This window comes from Lepus europaeus, chromosome 7 (genome assembly GCF_033115175.1).
Source record: "Lepus europaeus isolate LE1 chromosome 7, mLepTim1.pri, whole genome shotgun sequence".
Lineage (NCBI taxonomy): Eukaryota > Metazoa > Chordata > Mammalia > Lagomorpha > Leporidae > Lepus > Lepus europaeus.
The window spans coordinates 46572294-46581710 of NC_084833.1; the positions used below are offsets into that span (position 1 = coordinate 46572294).

At 40.6% G+C, this 9417-nt stretch overlaps 1 pseudogene; it reads right to left on the reverse strand.

The window, feature by feature from the left end:
• Window positions 1-761: 761 nt before the first annotated feature.
• On the reverse strand, window positions 762-1875 carry LOC133764405 (magnesium transporter NIPA2-like; annotated as a pseudogene).
• Between the last annotated feature and the right edge of the window lie 7542 nt (window positions 1876-9417).

Genomic DNA, 9417 nt, shown 5'->3' on the forward strand with positions numbered 1-9417 from the left:
TTCTCTGGTTCTCTCGTACTCTCACTCTCACTCTCTTGCTCTCTCCATCTCCACCTACATCTCTACCTCTACCTCTCAGTCTCTATGTTTGTGTGTCTTTCATCTCTCTGACTCTCGAACAATAATTATAAAGGATTATGATGAATCAAATTTCCTCCATCTCATTATATGTACATGTTCTAATACTTCCAATTGTGTCTTCATTGGGGGGGGGGGCAGTTTACTACCTTTAGTTTGTTTTATAAAAGAGTTTTCTTCATGTAGAAAATTAGGATTCCTGAAACTAACATATTTAATAATTAAAATAATTCATCAAACAGGAGTCATTTGTATAGGTAATATGTCACAAGATAATGTACTGAGATAATTTTGTTCTTTTTAAAAATCAAGAAGACGTATATGGTTAGGGATTGATGGTTTTAGATGACAAATGTCCTTTTCAGATTTTCATCACCAAAGAAAAAATAAAGCATTTTATACACTTAAAACTGTCATTAGTGCATTTAGATTTTGGAGAAGAAATCAAAAGGTAAAATACTTCTACAATAATACAATGTTAATATAAATTGGTCATGTTCTGAGGTCATTATAGTGAGCTACCACCATTAAGAAAAGTGACTTCTTGGTCCAAATTAATGAAACATTAAAAAAGATCATCTTTAGATAACCTTACTGGAGGACAATGCATTTTCAAGACATATTCTGATGTTCAAATTCACTTTACAACAGAATTATAGATCAGCCTTTTGATTACGTCTTTCTTAAAAAGCTGTCAGATTTCCATTTCTTCGGGAGATATTTTCACCAGTGTGTTATTCAGTTCCACAGGTTATGCTTTCGTCATTACTATTAAGAACTTCATACATATTAGAGAGATTGCCATTTACTGCTTTTTCATCTTTCTGGAAAAACACGGGCAAACTTGCTAGACTAAAGCCGATATCTTTAAAGGCATGCAACAGGAAGATCCCCACAATGACTGTAAAGAAGCCACTCAGAGTACCGATGGCATCGACAGGCATATGACAATGACATCATCAACTGACAGGCATATCTTGCCACTCCTTAAAAGAATAGCTGAACACATTAAGACAGAGGTTGTAAAGAATACATCATATATTGGAGTCACGATGAAGGTGTTGAATATGTCCAGGGCCCTGTTCAGGTAATTAATCTGTGTGCTCACACAGACAACCAGGCTCAGCAGAAGGATCCAGGCCAGAGGATGCCACAGCAGCACGGGCTTTCCTGCTCTTTGATAGCAATGCCCAGGCCCTTCACACAGGACACTGAAAATGCTTCAGTGACAGAACAGATTGTTGTGTACACGAGCATGTTTGCCTGTCCATGGCGAGGTCCTACCACAAAGATGAATATCAAGGACACAATGACCACAAGTGTTGCAAAGACCACAAAACCTGGATCACCTAGTTTGTGAGACATTTCATTTAAGGTCTCAATCTCCTCTTCTTTTGGAGTATAAGTGACCATAACAGTAGATCCCAGAATACTTAGCAAACATCCAATTTTCCCTTGAAGATGAAGTCTTTCATTTAGAAAGTATGAAGAAAGAATGGCACTTAGGAGAACACTGGGAGCTCCTAGTAGAGTCACTAGTGTGGCTGGTGCAATTGCATAAGCAGCAAAGCTGACCCCCTCCCCAGCTCCCACTGACAGCAGTCCAGCCCACCACAACCATTCTTTCAGATATGCATGGCCACCTTGACCTGCTCTCATGAAATCTTTTCTGGCAAGTCGCAGAAGTCTTTTTTTTTTTTTTTTTTTCAAAATGAAACTCCCTCCAATGAAAATACTGGAGCTTGTAGCTGATCCCAGACCAATATGAAAGTCATATTTTCCATGCCCTTGGTTCATTTCGTTTGTTACTTAACACATTCTTGTGAATTACATTGATCACAGAAGAGAGAAACCGCTGGCACTGGAGGCAGGATGGTGCAGTCTTCAGATAGTTTGAAAAGAGGGCAACATCAGTAGGAATGTCCTGGAAGGATTGCGCAGCTTCAGTGTCCTCACACCTGTTAATGCTCTGCTCCCAATCTGTCACTGAAGGTTAGTCACAGCCAGGAGAGCCTCACGTAGCTTAATATGTTCTCTCTTATGAAAAAAAAGGGCTGGAAGGGGTTAAAAGATGATTCATGCACTCTCATTTCCTCGGAAATGCTACCCTTTATTCCCATTTAAAGTTATAAGCCCCAGCAGAGTGGCTCCAGCCTTCATTGCCATCCAGGAGTAAGTGTGAGCATCCAGGACTGTAGCCGTGCACATCGCCTCCTCCATGGGGAGCGCCGAGGACTACCTGCCCCGGACAACCTACAGCCCCACAGCTGCAGGGATGGAAGGTGGGTACCGAGAAAACCTATTTTTACTGTTTTTTTTTATCCCAAATCTTCACTACTGTCAGGCTCCTTATTTGTGCATTAATTCATTGAAAACACTGGGAAGGCAGTGTACTGCACACAGTTAGGCACAGTGTTTCTATCTTCCATGATGGATAAATTAAGTCATTTCATGGATTGCAAGAATGCATACTACACGGTTATCATAGCCAAAGCAGCATGGTACTGGCACAAAAATAGACATGTTGACACATGAAAAAGAATAGAAACCAAAAAATGCACATATGTACGACCAACTTCTTCTTGAAAATGTGCAAAAAATATCTCCTGGAGAAAGGGCAAGTCTCTTCAGTAAATGCTATTGGGAAAATTGGATTTCCACATTTGTAAGACTGAACAAGTCCCTTATCTTACCCTCTATACAAAACTCAATTCAAAAATGTATCAAGAATATAAATGTAAGAACTGAAACTATGAAACTACTTGAGGGAAACAATCCAAAACATTGGCATAGGCAAAGACTTATCAGATAAGACCCAAAGCACAGGCATATGAGCAAAAATAGACAAATGCAACTATATCAAACTAACAAGCTTTGTGCAGCAAAGGAAACAATCAACAAAGTGACGAGACAACAGAAAGAATGGGAAAAGTATTTTCAAACTATGCATTTGATACCAAACAATCCATTTAAGAAATAGGAGAAGGATCTGAATAGACAGTCTTCAAAGAAGAAATAAAAATGGTCAACAAACAAAGGAAATGTTCAGGATCACTTGCCATCAGGGAAATGCAAATAAAAACCATAGTAAGGTATCATCTGACTCCGGAATGGCAAATATTCAGAAGATAAAAAATTAAAAATGCTGGCAAGGATGTAGAAGAAAGGGAACCCTAGAACATTGTTGGTGGGAATGCAAATTAGTACAGTCATTATGAAAACTGGCATGGAGATTCCTAAAAAAGAATTAAAAAAAAATGAAAAACAGATCTACAATGTGGCCCAGCTATCCCACTTCTGGGAATATACCCAAAGAAAACACATGGCAGAGAGAGATACCTGCACTCCCATGTTTATTGCAACCCACTTCATAATACCAAAGATATGGAATCAGCCTAATTGCCCATCAATGGATGGCCGCATAAAGGAAATAGTGTAAATATACAGAAGGAGTATTACTCATCCATAAAAAAGAATGAAACAATCATCTGCAACAAAATAAATGAACTGGAGATCATTAAGCTAAGTGAAATAAGCCAAACATAGAAAGAGAAACTCCATATGTTTTCTGTCATATGTAGAAGTTAATATATATATATATATATATATAATTTAAAATGTGTGAGTTCCACATTATATGGTATATAAATATTTAAAATGTTGTCTTCCAAGAGCCTTGGTGATCACTGACATCACAAATAAGAGTGTCAATTGTTAAATCAACAACAGGAGTCACTGTGCACTTGTTCCCCATGTAGAACCTCTGTCTTTAATGAATTATACTATGAGAATTAATGGTAAATTTGTCTTCAAACAGTACTTTATATTTTGTGTGTCTTTGTGGGGTGGGGGATGAGTATGGGGGGGGGAAGAATCACTATAATCCAAAAGCTGTACCTATGAAATTTATATTTATTAAATAAAATGTTCTAAAAAGATGAATCTTAATGAAGAATGGGATTGGAGAGGGGGTAGGAGGTGGGACAGTTTGGGGTTGGGAGGGCGAGTATGGGGGGAAGAACTGCTATAATCCAAAAGTTGCACTTATGAAATTTATATTTATTAAATAAAAGCTTTCCTTAAAAATGAATCTTAATGAAGAATGAGATGGGAGAGGAAGTAGGAGGTGGGACAGGAGTGGGGGTGGCAGGGTGGGTACGGGGAAAGAATCGCTATATTCCAAAAGCTGTACCTATGAAATTTATATTTATTAAATAAAAGCTTTCTAAAAATAAAAAATATTGTCTTCACTGAATTATACCCCTTACAAACTGATATATTCTTTCCTTACTTTATGATCTTTGTCTTGAATCCTGTGTTATGTAGTACTAATATATTGATCTCTCCTTTCAAGAAAAATGGTATGTATGTGTATATATATATATAATATTTACATATGAAGTGTATATGGTGCAATTTTATAATTGATAAAATCTATGTGTGCTCCTTGAACTCTGTTTGTCTCTGTTATTTGAAATTTTTTTTTTCTGAAGGCATAGACTGTTTAATTAGGAATTCTGAGAGAATGGCGAAAGCCACGCAACACAGGAATTAAACTGGGAAATCCAGGACAGGAAAGCACAGAATGCTCACAGATCACTGGGTTGTGCCTTTTGAACAATATACCTTATGCATATTGATTTTACCAAAATATAAATAAATGTAGGAATTTTAAAATCCTTTTGCGTGTTGTGAGAAGACATAGAGGAAACAAATGACTAACGGTAAATGGTGGCATAGACAAATACAAAGGAGGGTGAAAGATCAAGACACATGCTGATTTTTTTGATTGTTCTTAAGGGTCTTTTAAAATTTGATTCATTTTAAAAGAAGTTAAAGTACAAATTATTGTTAGTTCTGTTTATTACAAATTTAACCGCAGGTAACCACAATTAGTTTGGATATAAATAACATTAAGAGCTAAGTTGTGTCATAATAACCATTTATTCCTTAAAACAACCTTACAAGTTAGTTACCAGAACTATCTAAATGATATTATGAGGAAAATAAGGCAAAGAAAGGCTAGGCAAGTTGCCATGGCCTCCAAAAAGTATTTACATTTAAGCCAAATTGTCTCGTAGTTCCCCGATATTGAAAGATTGAACAATAAACAAGTGTTGGCATTGGTGTGGCTTCCATTATCAAATGGGATCAGTATTTACAGCAAATACCACTTGTGTCCCAATTAACATTTCTCTGCCACCTCTGATCCTAGGCACAGGTGCAGCAAATGTTCTATTTAACCAGAATCCCCAGTGGCCCAGGCAAGACTTTGTTTTTTTCTGCACAGTGCATCCATCTCCCTGTCCCCTCCCCTCTGATGCCTTTAATCATTCCTCAATCCCCCAATAAACTACCTGACTTTCATATAATCTAAGCTAAGGAACATGGTGTCAATGGCGAATGACAAAAAAACACCTCTTTTTAAGATCCAGGCGAATAAGAGGCCTGAACATTTGTGTTCTCTTTTTTGTTGTTGTTGTTGTTTGACAGGCAGAGTGGACAGTGAGAGAGAGACAGAGAGAAAGGTCTTCCTTTTTGCCGTTGGTTCACCCTCCAATGGCCGCTGCGGCTGGCGCACCGCGCTGATCCAAAGGCAGGAGCCAGGTGCTTCTCCTTGTCTCCCATGCAGTTGCAGGGCCCAAGCACTTGGGCCATCCTCCACTGCACTCCAGGGCCACAGCAGAGAGCTGGCCTGGAAGTGGGGCAACCGGGACAGAATCCGGCGCCCCGACCGGGACTAGAACCCAGTGTGCCAGCACCGCAGGCAGAGGATTAGCCTATTGAGCCAGGGCGCGGGCCAGAACATTTGTGTTCTTAGTGAGTGTCCACAGTGGTTCTGATTTATAAGATGCAAAGAGTGTTATTTCTTTTCTGATGTAATTAGAGCTAGTGACTACTAACTCATTACAGAGTATTGATTGAGGAGGAAACTTAAAAATGGCATGTGTACACCTTCATATTTTTTAAGAGTTATTAATTAATTTGTTTGAAAGAGACAGGGACGGAGAGAGAGAGAAAGAGAGAGAATCTTCCATCTACTGGTTCACTCCCCAAATGGCCATGACAGACAGGATGAAGCCAAGAGCCAAGAGCTTCTTCAGGGTCTCCCACGTGGGTGCAGTGGGAGCTGGCACTTGGGCCATCTTCGACTTTTTTCCTAGGTGTTTTAGCAGGGAGTTGGATCTGAAGTGGAGCGGCGGGGACTTGAACCGGGGCCCATATGAGATGCCTGCATTGCAGGCGATGGCTTCACCCAGTATGCTACAGCACCTGCCCCACACCTTCAATTTTTGAAATATTTTAAAATTAAAAAGCTTAAGAGCAGATAGTGTTTTCTTTCTTCTGGCATGCTTTCTAAAATTTTAGCACATTTTTTCTTTATAAAAGGCAAATTTTTTTAAATTTAAAGGGCAAAATATAGAATGACACAGTCCTAGCTCTGTTGAGATAGACAAACCTAACAAAAGTGAAATTTTTTGGAGAAAGAAGAGTGAGAGTATGGACGGGAGAGAGGTAGGGGGTTAAGAACCCTCATGTTCCCAAATCTGTATATGTTAAATGCATGAAGTTGCATTCCTTAAATACAAAATAATAATTTTTTTAAATATTTATTTTTTATTTTTTTGACAGGCAGAGTGGATAGTGAGAGAGAGAGAGAGAGAGAGACAGAGAGAAAGGTCTTCCTTTTGCCGTTGGTTCACCCTCCAATGGCCGCTGCAGACGGCGCATCACGCTGATCTGAAGCCAGGAGCCAGGTGCTTCTCCCGGTCTCCCTTGCGGGTGCAGGGCCCAAGGACTTGGGCCATCCTCCACTGCCTTCCCGGGCCATAGCAGAGAGCTGGCCTGGAAGAGAGGCAACCGGGATAGAACCCGGCGCCCCAACCGGGACTAGAACCCAGTGTGCCAGCGCCGCAAGGCAGAGGATTAGCCTGTTAAGCCACGGCGCCGGCCTAGAAAATAATAATTTTTTTAAATTGAATTTTTTCACACCAATGAGTTGCATCTCATTTCTTTCTAATGTAATATTGGATTTTTTTGTCATTTGTTTGTATTACTAAGGTATTTTTGATTGACAAATCATAATTTTGTACCCATTCACTCCATTTCCACACCTTGTTCTTGCCCCCTATCTCAGCTCTCATGTATTTTCATCTGTATCATCCTCTCCTGGTTAGGTCATTGAATTTAGTTACTTTGTTTTAGCATCTAGTTTTGAAACCAGAGAGGGAGAGACATAGAGAGAGAGTTCTTCCATCTTCTGGTTCACTCCCCAAATGGCCACACTCAGTCTCCCTCAGTGGAGACTGAGCCAGACTGGAGCCAGGAGCCAGGAGCTTCTTCCAGGTCCATGTGGGTGAGAGGACCAAGCAGCTGGGCCATCTTTCACTGCTTTCCCAGATGCAATAGCAGAGAGCTGGATCAGAAATGGATCAGCCAGGACTCAAATCAGTGCCTCTATGGGATGCCAGTGTCGCTAGAGGTGGCCTTACCTGCTATGCCACAATACTGGCCCAGTCTTTCTTTAATGTCTTTTGAATTTTCTGACATATAGTTTTGACTATATCACATTCTGACTTGAAACAATTTCCCAATGGTTTCTCCATTATATTTTCATTATTTATTTTGATATATTTATTATATTGGAATTAATCCCAATATCATGGAAAATGTATTTTAAATGGCCACTCTGTTGACCCAATCCCAGTCATTGAACAGTCTGCTTCACCCACTACTTTGGTATGTTAACATTATCATATATTAAACTCTCATATGTATCGGGTGTAATTCTGTAATTTTTAATTTATTGACTTTCTTATATATGACTCAGTACTGCAATGTACTTATTCAGGCTTCATGCCATATTTTATTCAACTCCATTACTCTTCTTTTACATAAGATATAATCAGGGATTATTTTCTCCCATTTCTTCAGCTGTTTTATGTACAATCACTGTTGATTATTTATGCAATGTTTATGCAATAAAATTAGATACAACCACCTGTTTTAATTGCTTCCTTGTGTAAGATAGTGTTGACATCTATGGTACACAGGAGAACACTCATAGCCCCTGCCATTCTCACTTAACACCTGTTTCATATGTTAGGTAACTCCTTTGTGACCATTCCAACAGGATCAGCAGTGACTCACATTACACATTACAAAGCCATAAGTTGGCCGGCACCGCGGCTCACTAGGTTAATCTCCACCTGCGGTGTCAGCACCCCGGGTTCTAGTCCCAGTTGGGGCGCCGGATTCTGTCTCAATTACTCCTCTTCCAGTCCAGCTCTCTGCTGTGGCCCAGGAGTGCAGTAAAGGATGGCCCAGGTCCTTGGGCCCTGCACCCGCATGGGAGACCAGGAGGAAGCACCTGGCTCCTGGCTTTGGATTGGCCCAACGCACCAGCCGTAGCGACCACTTGGGGGGTGAACCAACAGCAAAGGAAGACCTCTCTCTCTCTCTCTCTCTCACTGTCTAATTCTGCCTGTCAAAAAAAAAAGCCATAAGTCAATCTCTCATCCTCTGAGCTTCTATTGACACTTTCTGTGCAACAACTCAATACTTGGGAGTCTGGAACACCATACTCTCCATGTCTTATTTCTTCCCCAATAGTTGTTCCCATTCGTGTCTTCCCTGCTATTTTGACATGTACCCTTGACTGAACATGGAACTTGCATGTGCATTTCTGTCTAGTTATGACACTTTTGATCCACTTTCTGGCTTTCTCATGTGTGTTGAATCCAACTACCCCTCCAGCCTTCTAACAGATGGAGACCCCTTCAAACATGTTCTCTTTTCCATCTCTATTTACTCTTTGAGGATGCTCATTCAGGTCTTTCAAAGATAAGTTCCAAAAGGCTATGGTCCAGTTTGTTCACACTGAAGTTTCAATACCTGAAACATTCCCTGGAGCATAAAGGGCTGTAATAACAATGTACCAGGGGGCTGGCTCTGTGGCATAGTGGGTAAAGCCACTCCCTGCCATGCTTGCATCCCAAATGGGTGCCATTTAGAGTCCCGGCTGCTCTACTTCCAATCCAGCTCTCTGCTATGGCCTGGGAAAGCAGTAGAAGATGGCCTAAGTCTGTGGGCCCCTGCACCCATGTGGGAGACCCAGAATAAGCTGCTGGCTCCTGGCTCCTGGCTCCTGGCTCCTGGCTCCTGGCTCCTGGCTTTGGATCAGTGCAACTCTGGCGGTTGCAGCCATCTGGAGAGTGAACCAGAAGATGGAAGACCGACTCTCTCTCTCTCTCTCTCTCTCTCTCTCCCTCTCTCTCTCTGCCTCTGCCTCTGTCTCTCTGTAACTCTGCCTTTCAAATAAATAAATAAATCTTTAAC